Source organism: Misgurnus anguillicaudatus, chromosome 20 (assembly GCF_027580225.2).
Source record: "Misgurnus anguillicaudatus chromosome 20, ASM2758022v2, whole genome shotgun sequence".
NCBI classification, from domain to species: Eukaryota; Metazoa; Chordata; class Actinopteri; order Cypriniformes; family Cobitidae; genus Misgurnus; species Misgurnus anguillicaudatus.
The window spans coordinates 19091001-19105654 of record NC_073356.2 but is presented as its reverse complement, the minus strand read 5'-3'; the positions used below and the strand labels follow the sequence as shown (position 1 = coordinate 19105654).

General features: G+C 36.8%; 1 protein-coding gene and 2 long non-coding RNA genes across 3 annotated transcripts in view; 2 read left to right on the top strand and 1 right to left on the bottom strand.

Annotated features, from left to right (window-relative positions):
* Window positions 1-14654, bottom strand: part of dlgap3 (discs, large (Drosophila) homolog-associated protein 3) — a 177188-nt gene that overhangs the window by 112798 nt on the left and 49736 nt on the right. The gene's annotated exons all lie outside the window — the stretch shown is intronic.
* Window positions 4562-5305, top strand: LOC141351456 (uncharacterized). Its single transcript, XR_012359718.1, has 2 exons — window positions 4562-4711; window positions 4852-5305. It is a non-coding gene; the product is annotated as an uncharacterized lncRNA (long non-coding RNA).
* On the top strand, window positions 13158-14175 carry LOC129435167 (uncharacterized). The gene is made up of 2 exons (XR_012359717.1): window positions 13158-13581; window positions 13722-14175. It is a non-coding gene; the product is annotated as an uncharacterized lncRNA (long non-coding RNA).

Here is a 14654-nt window from a genome sequence, read left to right as displayed (position 1 = left end):
CAAAATAGCATTGCTACCATCTCACTACAAAGAAGAATAGTTACAAATAGCAAAAGCTTCATTTGTAATGATGCTACTGCCCAGCGCTGCTAATTATGACCCGTGGCTAATAAGAGGAAAACTCAGTTCGTATGGGTTTGGCATGTGTTAGCACGACATGAATTGGACACAACGCACGCTCACACAGTTAGCGAGAGTATATATGTGCAACACTAACCCAGCTTGCTCCAGATGGCAACCGAAAGAAAAAGTCTTAAATTAATCAGACTCTGCTAATGTTTTCGATCCTTCTTGTATCTCAGCGAGCTTAATCCTTACTGTGAAACCTCATCTGTACTCACGAGAGGAGTCTGACAGAAATTGTGTTAAAGGAGAGGGGGAGAAATATACTGTCGAAATAAAAATTAAGCTGAATTCAACAATAACGTCCTGAGCTGAATAATTTACACAAAGAGGGAATTAAACGGTACAAACACACGCGTGTGTAGTGTAGTATACAGTGTGTGTGTACTGTATATGAGATATATTTCAGAGTAGAGTGGGCTGTATAAATAACACTGTGTGTAACTAACACTTATTATGATATAATAGCGTGCATCTCTTTCAAATTGCAAATTACAGTACATAGAGAGAAAGAGAAACAGATGACCCCTACAACCGCGCACACACACAGCTATTTACTGAATGTAAGAGATACAGCAGTGTAAACACAGGGAAGGACAACGCATGAGTACTACAACTATGCAATTCAGTATGAAACAATTATACAGCCATTAGGGTGCAGATGGTCCTGCCTCTATGTTTGTAGCAAGAGCCAAATGCTGATATTTCTATTTCGGCTCCCTGGTCGTAACGCAAATGACTGTAGCCCATGGTCAAATCAATAGTGCTGTAACCAATGCAGGAGTCAGTGCGGGCGAAATGAATAGAAATGTTCAGTCTGTGTTACTAAACCAGCTCACTGGAAGGTGCACGCAGTGGAGCCTGACACCAGAAGATAGAAGTAAATGATGGGACAGACAGACCGACAAAGACATACAGCCACAGACAGACAGATATTTATTGACAGACAAAGACAGACAAATAGATAGATACACTGTAAAAAATATTTTATTGTAATTTCAACTTACTGTTATTTATTTTGACTACACATGAATACTTATACTTAACTTATAAAATATAGTTAAAATATGTTGACTTTTTTATAAAGTTAATTCAATTTTTACCATGTACATATTTAGATAGACAGCAGACAGACAGACAGACATATATTTATTGACCGACTAAGATAGACAGACAGATGTTTAGACTGATATTTAGACAGACAAACATTTATATATATATTAGGATAGACAGACAGACCAACAACATTTAGACTGAGATATACAGATGTTTAGACCAATATTTAGACAGACAGACCAACAGACAGACAGACAGACAAAGATTTATACCAATATTTAGACAGACAGATGTTTAGAAAGACAAACATACAGATAGACAGGTATTTTTTGATAGACTAAGACAGACAGATAGAGGGATATTTAGACAAATAGACATACATTTAGACAGTCAGACAAACAGATATTTATTGATAGACTAGACACAAACAGACTGACAGATTTTTAGACCAATATTTAGACAGACAAACAGACAGACAGATATTTAGACAGACAAACAATGACAGAGCCAGACAGATGTTTAGACAGACAAACAAAGACAGACAGATAGACAGATGTTCAGACAGACAAACAAAGACAGACAGACAGATGTTTAGACAGACAAACAAAGACAGAGACAGACAGACAGATGTTCAGACAGACAAACAAAGACAGAGACAGACCGACAGATGTTCAGACAGACAAACAAAGACAGAGACAGACAGATATTTTGACAGACAAACAAAGACAGACAGGTGTTTTTTGATAGACAAAGACAGAGAGATAAGCGAGATATTTAACAAACAGACAGACAGACAAACAGATATTTATTGACATACTAGACATAAACAGACAGACAGATTAATAGACCAATATTTAGACAGAGATACAGACAGAGAGAGAGAGAGACATACAGACAGATGTTTAGACAGACAAACAGAGACAAACAGACAGGTGTTTTTTGATAGACAAAGACAGAAAGATAGAGAGATATTTAGACATACAGACAAACAGATATGTATTGATAGACTAGACACAAACAGACAGACAGACAGACAGACAGACAGATTTTTAGACAGACAGACAGACAGATAGATGTTTAGACAGACAAACAGAGGCAGACAGAGAGGTGTTTTTTGATAGACTAAGACAGACAGATATTTAGACATACAGACAGACATTTAGACAGACAGACAAACAGATATGTACTGATAGATTAGACACAAACAGACAGACAGATTTTTGGACAGACAAACACAGACAGACAGACAGACAGACAGACAGACAGACAGACAGACAGGTGGTTTTTTATAGACAAAGACAAACAGAGAGACATATTGACAAACAGACAGACATTTAGACAGACAGACAAACTGATATTTATTGATAGACTAGACACAAACAGACAGACAGATTTTTAGACAGACATACAGACAGACAGATGTTTAGACAGACAAACAAAGATAGACAGATAGGTGTTTTTGATAGACAAAGACAGACAGATAGAGAGATATTTAGACAAACAGACAGACATTTAGACAGACAGACAAACAAACAGATATTTATTGATAGACTAGACACAAACAGACAGACAGATTTTTAGACCAATATTTAGACAGACAGACAAATGTTTAGACAGACAAACAGAGACAAACAGGTATTTTTTGATAGACTAAGACAGACAGAGATATATTTAGACAAATAGACAGACATTTAGACAGACAGACAAACAAATATATTTATTGATAGACTAGACACAAACCGACAGAGAGATTTTAGACCAATATTTAGACAGACAGACAGATAAACAGACAGACAGACTAATGTTTAGACAGATAAACAAAGACAGAGACAGACAGGTATTTTTTTGATAGACAAAGACAGACAGACACACAGATGTTTAGACGTATATTTAGAAACACATACAGGAAGGCAGATATGTAGACAGACAGACCAAGACCCAGACAGGCACATATATATATATATATATATATATATATATATATATATATATATATATATATATATATATATATATATATATATATACATACACACACACACACATATAGACTGATAAGCTATTTAGACCGACAGACATACAAAGACACAAACAGACAAGACAGACGTGTATTTAGACAGATAGCTAGATAAAACAATCAATGTCAAACAGGCAGAAATATGGATAGGGGACATGTTTAATTTACCCCTGGATAGGCTGAGACTCTTTTTGAGGTGTCCTGGATGGACAATCTTTTAGAGAAAGGAGTTAGCATGTACAAAACAAATGATGGACCAACGTGATGCCGAACCTAATGGTGAAGTGGAAATAAAGAAGGTCCCCGTGGTGTTTGAAACAGCAGCGCTGTGTAAGATGAAGTGTGTTTATTCTGTGTGTGAGGGTTTGGTGATGTGCTTCACAGCCCCCTGGCCTGCATCCTCATCCTGAGCTCCATGAATCAACACAGAATCTCGATGAGCTTCCTCTCAGCTGTGTGTGACCTCACCAATACCACAGAGACACGCACACATTAACATGGCCAAACACTTTCAAATGCTTTGCCTGAGCACTGCAGTCCACTAAGCACCTTTTTAGAGCTATAAACAGCTGATTGCAAATGGTGTCACATCATTCAGGAATAGGCATTTTATTATTGAATAATCCACTTACAAAAAAGTGATTTCGTGTTTGGCTCCCTTAGGAACAATCTGGAAAGATTTAGTGATCGGACAGACACCCAGATCTGATTCACACACTGCAGCTTTCGAGTAAACATCTGTCAGATTAACAAGACTGAAATGCACACGTACACTACTACACACATAGGGTGTGCTGTCTTATTCAAGCTCTCCTGGTCCCACAGCGCTACTAAACCAGCTTCTGGGCTCAGAGATGCTGTGCAGAATGTAAGACCAGTTTTTTACTAAGCTACGGTAGTGCTGAGTCATTTTGCCGAGACCAAAAATGCCCTGAAAGAAATGAGGAGATATTACAGGGCTGATATGCTGTATAGGTCTTTGTATTAGGCTCTATCTGTTCTTTCTAGGGAGTTCCTGTTTTTTTATTTCTGGCATATGTGCAGTATTCAGATACACATTTTCCAGCACCAACATTTGCAACTTTTTACAGTTTGTCAATCATGCATAACTCCATTGTAATATTGTACACTACAGTATATGGATACTAGCTGTTTTTAATCAAGCTATTGATTTAACTGCATAAAAAGGCAAACAGTAAGGCACTATATGATAGTAATATAGTATGAAATCATTGAACAAAATAATAACCACCTACTCAAAAATGTCCATTAGCTTAATAACCACTTAGGTATGCACACATTAACAAATGTAACGGGTTGTTTTCCCTTACAAAAGTGCCCTCAAAATACAGTATATGAAACATATAGTAGTTTTTGTTGGGTAAATTACTGATCATATGCTGTATTAATATTATATTAGGCCTAAGGCCTGTTGTTTCTACACAAGGCTATATGACACCCAGTTAAACTTTCGTTTTCTCAGTTAACTTTCGTTTCCTAATTAAAAGAGTCCAGGTGCTATCCTGCAACTATACCCTGATTGTTCTCGCCACGATTAGTTTGAGAAACAAGGTCGACATAAGCGATAAAGAAGAGGACGCCATTTCAGATTAGTTATCTTTCGTTTTCTCAGTTTCCTAATTAAAAGAGACCAGGTGCTATCCTGCAACTATAGCCCGATTGTTCTCGCCACGATTAGTTTGAGAAACAAGGTCAAACAACCAATAAACAAGAGTACGTCATTTTAGATTAGAGAATTCGTCCGGCTGTACTTTGCTACATTAACAAAAAGTTGGTTATGTCAGGGAAAGCCAAGGCCAATCGAAATAATAAACAGAGAACGTCACTTTAAGATTTAAGAAGTCCAGCTGTCATTTTAGATATGAAGAAGGATTTAGCTGCACATAAAACAAACAGATTAATTGTGGCAGACTGAGACCAATGAGAAGAACATACGTCATCTCAGAAAAGAAGTGTTTGATCTTACTGTATAAAAATGGAGTCAGATGTTGGGAGGGCAGATGATCTTTTAGCGCCTCTATGAGGGGTATTGATTGTCTCACTTTGTTGGCTCGAGCGAATAAAGTAATTTTTGTTTGGCACCTGGAACCTTTGTCTGCTGAGTATTTTTTCTTATGAAGATTCAAGCTAAGACTTTTTGCCACAACATAACTTGGTGACCCCGCGACGTGATTGGACAGAGGCTACGGAGTGGAGGGCTGCAGACGGGCAGAGGTCGGCCAGGTCACACAAGGGCGCGCCACTATAGAGGTGAGCATAAATTTTCTTGCTTATTCTGTATAGTGCTTGTGTGGTCTGCCGAAGGTAAGCCCTGAGCGGTGTTGATACTCCAGGCCTCTCCAAATTGAACACGGCGATTTGATACTTATACTACTAATTAATTTGCTTCTATTAAGATAAAGATAAAATATTGAATTGCAAAAGCAAGAGGGGGTTCCAGATTTCAAACAAGTGTGTGTATGTGAGTGCGGGTGTATTTTAGTGTTGGACCTGAGTGTTACAATGCCTTGGGGTCTTAAAAAAGATCTGAGTGTTACGGCATTTTGGGGTCCCACGAGAAACCTGAGTGTGACGGCACCTTGGGGTCTTTATAAAGATCTGAGTGTTACGGTGTCTTGGGGTTTCAGGACCTGAGTGTTACAATGCCTTGGGGTCTTAAAAAAGATCTGAGTGTTACGGCATTTTGGGGTCCCACGAGAAACCTGAGTGTGACGGCACCTTGGGGTCTTTATAAAGATCTGAGTGTTACGGTGTCTTGGGGTTTCAGGACCTGAGTGTTACAATGCCTTGGGGTCTTAAAAAAGATCTGAGTGTTACGGCATTTTGGGGTCCCACGAGAAACCTGAGTGTGACGGCACCTTGGGGTCTTTATAAAGATCTGAGTGTTACGGTGTCTTGGGGTTTCAGGACCTGAGTGTTACAATGCCTTGGGGTCTTAAAAAAGATCTGAGTGTTACGGCATTTTGGGGTCCCACGAGAAACCTGAGTGTGACGGCACCTTGGGGTCTTGATAAAGATCTGAGTGTTACGGTGTCTTGGGGTTTCAGAACTTGAGTGAAATTGCAAGGGTGTGAGTGTAACCACGTCTTAGGCAAGGCGTGTTGGCACCCAGTGTTGGACCTGAGTGTTACAGTGCCTTGGGGTCTTAAAAAGATCTGAGTGTTACGGCATTTTGGGGTCCCACGAGAAACCTGAGTGTGACGGCACCTTGGGGTCTTGATAAAGATCTGAGTGTTACGGTGTCTTGGGGTTTCAGAACCTGAGTGAAACTGCGTTTTAGGTAAAACGTATTGGGGTTCCAGGGCGTGAGTGAGACCACGGTTTAGATAAATCGTGTTGGCGTCCAGAGCGAAGAGCGCTCATAAATCCTGTAGGACAGGTGGCCGTAGGTACGGTCTTTATTATTTTGTTGCTTTGTACATTGCTTTTGTCAATCGTTGTAACAATTTGTGGTGAATTGTGTTGAGACAACAATCACTGCCAAAAAGAAGTAATATAGGAAGTTTGAGTGTTCTGTGTGAAGGCCCGGGCCGATGAGAGAGTGTTTTGCATGTCTGTGTCTTATTCAGCGTGGGAAAATGTTTGCCTGCTAGAACAGTGTCTGTGAAGAGATAAAAGCTTAGAGAGCAGAGAAGGGAGGGGCTCATGGTGTATGAGAAAGAGAGTGAGAGAGATTTTTGTGAATGAAAAACTGTTTTGAGTGAGAGCATATGAGAGATCAGTGTGTGTGTCTATATGTGTGTGTTAGTAAAGATAAAGTGAGGCCTCTGTAAATATAAACTGTAAATATGAGTGATTTTATCTTTAAAAACATAGCTTTTGATCTTATTTTTCATTTTCTCATTTTCTTTTTGGCTTAATATACCTGATTATGGATGATAATAACTTAAAATATAAGAGACGTGTATTTATAGCAGCTAGGGATGTTCGTATTGTATATAATAATAATTGCTAACGCATGGTGACACAAAGGTGGCCCCTAAATGAGACAAATTAGCAAAAGCAAAACTTTTTGAAATGCGTCCTACTTTAGAAATGACTTCTGTGGTAGATGAAAAAGAGACAATCTGCCCTTTTTGGATAATAATCATCTGAGCTAATTGCGTGCTCTTTGATGAGGTAATGTTGCGTGAATATCTGATAATGAATCCTGATTCTGTTGTTGATCTGTCGCTGCTGTTTGCACGTTTAAATGAGATAAAATGTTTTGTTTTTTATCAGAACACAGACAACCGTCAACTATTTTTACTCAATGACAATTTAATATTAAAACGGTATAAGTTAATGGTTAATGTTCAGTTAATAAGCTGCGGTTGTCGGTTGAGAAAATTAACTGATATGAACATCCCTATTAGCAGCAGAAAGAGTGTGAAATGATCAAATTCAAACTGAAATAAGAGATATTAACAATAACTTCTGTAAAAGCATTTAGCAAATATTTAGCAGTAATATAAATTAATAGACTGGTATCTGAGATAATTAGTGGAAGTACAAAAGTTACCAGAAGTAGAGAAAAAGTGGCCATAGATAACCTGGCAAGTAATAATTATGGAATGTCATGTTGATAGAATATTTAGATGAGGTTTGCTCATACAACCTTCAGAGATCAAGTAGGCCACATACGCCTGATACTGGAAATAATAATATTTTGGAAATATTATTTGTGAGTGAAGTTGTCTATTTATTCATTGGTCACCCCTTATTTTGTATTAGGGAATATACAATAATTATTACATAATAGTAAACAATAATAAACAATATTATGAATACATAAATTAATAATTAAAAGTAATCCGTGATAAGAGTATATGGGTAAATAAGACCGGTGCATTGTGAATGTAGGCCTTTGATTGCCTGCGACAGAGAGAGTGTAATAAGAATATTTGTGGGAGAATTTGAGGGAGGAACCTTGAAGAAATACATTTTCCAAATTGACCTATGTAATTAATTCTAATTATGGTGAAGTGTGTTTACAGACATGGCATCCATATCATTGGAAAGGCTGAAGTCCAGACATCCTATCAGCACGGATTTGATTACAAGAACTTCCAAACAAATGGACCAAACATACCAAACACTTGAGGACAAAATGGCCAGAGGATGGGACATTTGAGGTAACAGTGTGTGAGGACGTGGAAAATTTGTAGAAATTACAAACCCTAAGAGTAAAATATGAGAAGAGAAGAGAAAATAGTAATAATAATAATGATGATAATAATAAAATAATAGTTTTTAATTTATTAAAAAAGGAGGGACTTAACTCTTTAAAATTTAGAGTAAATAGATTTAGAATAAAGAGATTCTAAAAGAAGATGATAAAAAGTTGTAGACAAAGGAAAAAGGCCTCCTCTAGGGATGAGGGATTTAAAAAACCAATTACCAATAATTACAGGTGACATACAATTTTAGGACAGGATAGAATTAGAGCCAGACCAATCACAGGCTAGAGCACAACCCCTTTTACAAACCCCTAAAATAGCCACAAACACATATGACCCCACAAGCCCAATAAAAAAAAAAAAAAAATAGACAGCAAACCAAGGCCACAACCCAGTTCTTAACGCATAGGCTGATGCAGCCAAAACATTAGGAAAGATGTTAACACCCCCATGAGATAAATAAAACATATAACAGTGTAGCCACAGCCCTACATCAGATAACACCCCTAGACGTAGGCAGAACAGAAAGGCCTAAGTTAAGGATGGACAAATTTAGGAATGACATTTTAGAAAAAGTAAATGATACAACACCGACAGGAAGTGTAGAGTAGGGACCAGGCAGGCTGGAGAAACCAGACCAGTAAAAGCTACAAGCAAGAGGAAAATTCAAGCAAGCAGCCGGTATCTCAAGGATGGAGAGAGAGGGTGCTAGGATTTAAAGTTTGAGACTGGACGCTGGGTAAACGTTGGACAAGAACAGCAAGCTGCATGGATTTATGCCAAGAGACAATGTTTATGTTGATGAAAATTTTGAAAAACAAGCAGGATTTTAAGAAAAAAACCCAGCTCAGACACCTCTGACTGCTCCAGTCTGTCTGTAATAAAAAGCCAAACAAGTGATTTTAGCAATATTAGTTTCTAAGCACACCCATTAATTTTTAGAAAGAGGTACCCTGTGTAGATTAAAATAGCAGATATCTTGTTCCCCTGATGGAATTTAGATTAACAGTAAGGCAGTTAGAAAGATTACAATGATGACACCACAAGTAAACATATAATGGATAGGAAAATTTAGAATAGAATATATACAAGATAATTACAAAATGGAAAAAGTTTGTGAAAGAGCAAACTAATGAACATAGAAGGTACAGTCTGAATTTTTACTGTATTATGATGTATGACCCCTTATGCAGAACAGATCTAGAAAAAGAGTGAATAAATGAGAAGGAAGGATAGAAAGTTCCCCTGATTTCCCCACATATAGAATAGCGCCCCAAGTTACAGCTTCACAGATAGACACTTGATTTAAAAAAAAAAAAAAAAAAAATAGAAGGATTTTTGACTCTACAGCACATGTAACTATTTTGCAGGCAAATAAATTAAGTATTAAGATCTTAGCCATATGATGAAAAATAAAATAGGGAATGCAGTAAAATTCTATACTGCTCATTTTGGAAGAGAGGAGAAACAAGAAAGTTGTGTGCACCATGGTTCTGCCAGTAGTTGCAACTGATAAGATAAAGATTATTTGGCAGTCATCCCAGAGCAGGCCAAACATCAGAAATAGAGCAGCTGATTCAAACTAATTTATGGAAAAGCTAAAACATATGTGAGTTTAACAAAAATTTAGCAAAATCTGTAAGAATTAAAATAGAAAACAAGAGGTACCCATTGTGACAGGAAACAATAAAATGTATTAGAAGCACTATTGAGGCATTAGGAGTTTTTAGTAGAAACATCAAACTATTGTAAAACACCAATATTTTCTGCAGCTAAAGCTTTTATTTTTGTTCATGATTGAAGAAATATAAATGATGAATTTGAAGTTTGGCCAGCACACAGTAAGTTCCAGATCCACACACACTGTTAACTAGTATCCCTCCTGAAGTAAACTGTTTCAATGAAATTAATTTATGCTCTGCTTTCTTTAGTATGTAACTGGACGAGAAATGCAGAAACTTTTACCTACAAAGGTAAACAACTCACTTATTCTAGATTACTGCAAAATTTCCTCATTTACTTTATATTATTAATTAATTATTAAAAACAGATTTGAAAAGATCTAGTGTTGGACAATGCACTGTTCCAATATGTGGATGACCTTTTTAATTTACTATCCCACACTTGACCCATGCTGTAGAGATTATAAAAGTATTAAATAAATGATCTGAGGGGGGAGGCACAAAGCCTCTAGAGCTAAATTCCAACATTGTTAAACATAGGTTAAATATTTGATAAGATTAATTGCATATAAGACTGAAATTATGCCCCAGCAAATTAGAAGGCATAAGCAATGCACTTATGCCACAAAGAAAAAAGCATGACAGAGTTAAGATTTGATAGGATAGAAGATCATTTAACAAAGATTGCATATCCCTAAAATCATTAATAATTCGGTGAGGCAACAAAATTTAAGTGCCTTACTTTCATTTTACAGCATTCATATTATAAAAATGAGACATAACTGTAGCCCCAATTGTGTATGATGAAGATTTCTCACTAGATGATAATGTCTTAACTGAACTAATGGAACAGGGGAAATAAATGTGGGAAAAATTCCATAATAATTGTATCACAATTTGACATTTGGATAAATATATATTTTGGCAAAAAGGATATGTTAGAAGTGATTTAATCTGTGAGCTAAAATGACATTCGCAGACAATTTCACAACAGTACAGTCAACTAGGAATACCTGTAAAATAAACTATAACTTTTTCCTGTTACAAACAAAAAACGCTGTTGTAGCTGAATGCTTTTGGATATGTGGGAGAAATGCCTTACGATACACACTCCCCAGATACTGAAAATGCTTGTGTGCTAGTTAACTTAGCCCAGGCCATTAGTATTTAAATGTGAAAATTATATAACCTTGTTAAACCCCTGCTCTTTATTTTTGTGTAGTTTGGGTTTTTCTCTGTCCTAGTAGTGGTTGTCCATTTGGAAGGGGACAGAAACCAATTATCTATGACACCTGAGGTATAACTATTTAAGAGCTGTTAACCCCCCCCACCCCCCCACAGAGGATAGCTACCCATTTGTTTTAAAAACCTTTCGTATGTTTGCATTTCTTTTGGCATCAAACAGTGAGTTTGAATTTGTCTAGTTAAACTAGATCAGAGAAAGTGTGGGTAAGTGAGCTGAACCGGAAGACTTTTTCCTGTGTTTGTTATTTTCTTTTTTGGAAGTTAGGAGAGTTTTAACTCAGGAGATCTTGTAGTTCAGATTAGTTAGCTCACTGTCCTGGCCTTATGTAAGTATTTAGCTTTGACTTTAGTAACATTATATTTTCCATTAGTTTGTTTCGGTTACATTTTTATTTTGGGAAAAAACGTGATTGATTGATTGATTATCTTTTGCTTCGCCATAGTGATGTTTTTTCTGTTTTTGATTAGATTAATATGTTGGTCCCTTAATTGGGTGGTGACAAACCTGATGAGCATGTTGAGCCCTGACCACTTTATGATAGAATAAAAAGAGCATATCAAATTGCCAATTCTTTTATGATTGGATAGATTATATTGATCAGCCAAGAGGAATACCAAATGATCTGAATTCCACATTTGGATTTAAATTCACACTGATTTGGATCTGAATGGATTAATCATCTCTATTACAATTAGAATCAATTTATTAACTATAGTGATGATAAAATGAAGCTGATAGAACAAGTAAGACTTAATGATGATACTGATTTGAAAATTGATAACTGGTTTGCTTTTTTCCTGGGGAGCTTGGCTAACCAAAACCGATATTTCATGTTATATTGCAATTGTTGTTTTTTTCTTGCTCTTCTGTTGTGTTCTACCTATCTCCAGGTCTGTGGTGGCTAAGGCAACTGCCAAGCAGATGGCAGTACAAACAGGACTAAGTGTTCACCAAAGTCCTGACGGCCTAATGCTAAACAAACATACTACATCGTTAGTTGACACCACACCACCAGCTGACAATACTTATGAAACTATGGATTAAAATGTTACATTTTTTTGTTTCTTTGTTTTCCATCTTTTTGTGATATGTTTGGTTAGTAAGGGAGCAAGTTTATAATTGTATTTCTTTTATTGTTTTTCAGTATTAGTTACAAATCATTAGTCCTGAGTAGGCAGGAAGTTAGAGAAATTTTGTTTTTAAACTTTGTTTTCATCTTTAATTTCCCCTCTTGTGTGGTGACTGTAGGTCCTGGTGTCTTTTTAGATATAAAATCCAGGGGACAAATTGTCTAGCTCGGCCGCACAACGGGGGACAATGTAAAGATGTGAAATATACCATATAATACACATAGACTCGTATTACCAAACACAGATATCGGAGCACAACTTCACCTCAACGAATACACTAAAGAGTGTCTCAGATAGCGCCCCTGGTGACCGGAAAAGCTAGGGGTTCCTCTGAGAACGAAGGTCCATATAATCGTTGCACTAAAGTCACACACATCACCATTATATTATTAAAAGTAGATTGTCTAGATATTTTGACTACTGATATACTACACTACTGAATTTTTACTGCTGTATTACACTACAGTTGTATCTCTCTACCTGCACTGAGAACATCTTTAATTAATCAATATATTTACTACTGATCATGATTACTGGCTTATTTTGATTGATATATTTTCTTTCAGCATTCTTTAGTAATGATAAGTCTTACACATTTTAAAATTACTGAATTTGATTTTACATGTGTCTTTCTTTTTCTTAATTACAAATAATGAGATATTAATTATTTTTGAACATTTTCATTTTTTGGGTTCCTTTAGTATGTACAGGGTCCAAGAATCTTTTTTCCTTCTTTTAAGCTAATATACTCACTTAAACAAACAAGAATGGTGCCTGTTGGGAAGGTTTTTGATTCTTGTTCCCTTAAGGGAGTGAGTGCTGCATCTTAACTGCGTCTGTGTTAGGATCTGCATGGAACTTTTGATCCATGAAAGCTCTTAGCTAGTATAACATCATGTGCGACAACGTTCTGCTGCAGCACTCTCATTATGTGATGTTTTCTTAAAGGTACCCCCTCATGTTTGATGGACTCAGGAGTCCATAAGGGGGGAATATATAGTAGTTTTTGTTGGGTAAATTACTGATCATATGCTGTATTAATATTATATTAGGCCTAAGGCCTGTTGTTTCTACACAAGGCTATATGACACCCAGTTAAACTTTCGTTTTCTCAGTTAACTTTCGTTTCCTAATTAAAAGAGTCCAGGTGCTATCCTGCAACTATACCCCGATTGTTCTCGCCACGATTAGTTTGAGAAACAAGGTCGACATAAGCGATAAAGAAGAGGACGCCATTTCAGATTAGTTATCTTTCGTTTTCTCAGTTTCCTAATTAAAAGAGACCAGGTGCTATCCTGCAACTATAGCCCGATTGTTCTCGCCACGATTAGTTTGAGAAACAAGGTCAAACAACCAATAAACAAGAGTACGTCATTTTAGATTAGAGAATTCGTCTGGCTGTACTTTGCTACATTAACAAAAAGTTGGTTATGTCAGGGAAAGCCAAGGCCAATCGAAATAATAAACAGAGAACGTCACTTTAAGATTTAAGAAGTCCAGCTGTCATTTTAGATATGAAGAAGGATTCAGCTGCACATAAAACAAACAGATTAATTGTGGCAGACTGAGACCAATGAGAAGAACATACGTCATCTCAGATAAGAAGTGTTTGATCTTACTGTATAAAAATGGAGTCAGATGTTGGGAGGGCAGATGATCTTTTAGCGCCTCTATGAGGGGTATTGATTGTCTCACTTTGTTGGCTCGAGCGAATAAAGTAATTTTTGTTTGGCACCTGGAACCTTTGTCTCCTGAGTATTTTTTCTTATGAAGATTCAAGCTAAGACTTTTTGCCACAACAAACACAATTTCTATTGTGCATGAAACAGATATTAAAAATATAAAGTACAAAGAGAACAAGAATTAATGTTGCCTCTTTAAGTCATTTTGTGGGAACAGGGACTCATATACAGGACGATCAGATGGGGGACCCCATACATAGATTCGCCCTGGGCCCACAAATTTGCTAAATCCTCAACTATGGGTAATATACTTATGCCGCAATAGTTAGCCTGTCTGGAACCGAGCTGACTTAAACCACATCACTGTGTGAAATTACATGCATTACATGTGAACGGCCCCTACGCTAATAGAATTTTGTTTCTCTCTACCTGTCTCGTACTCGATCCCGAGGACAATCGAACCGGCAAAAAAAGTCTGGGTTTTTTTCTCCTATGGGGGTTTTTCAACCCGGGGAGTCAGCCTCCATTGGCTTAACTT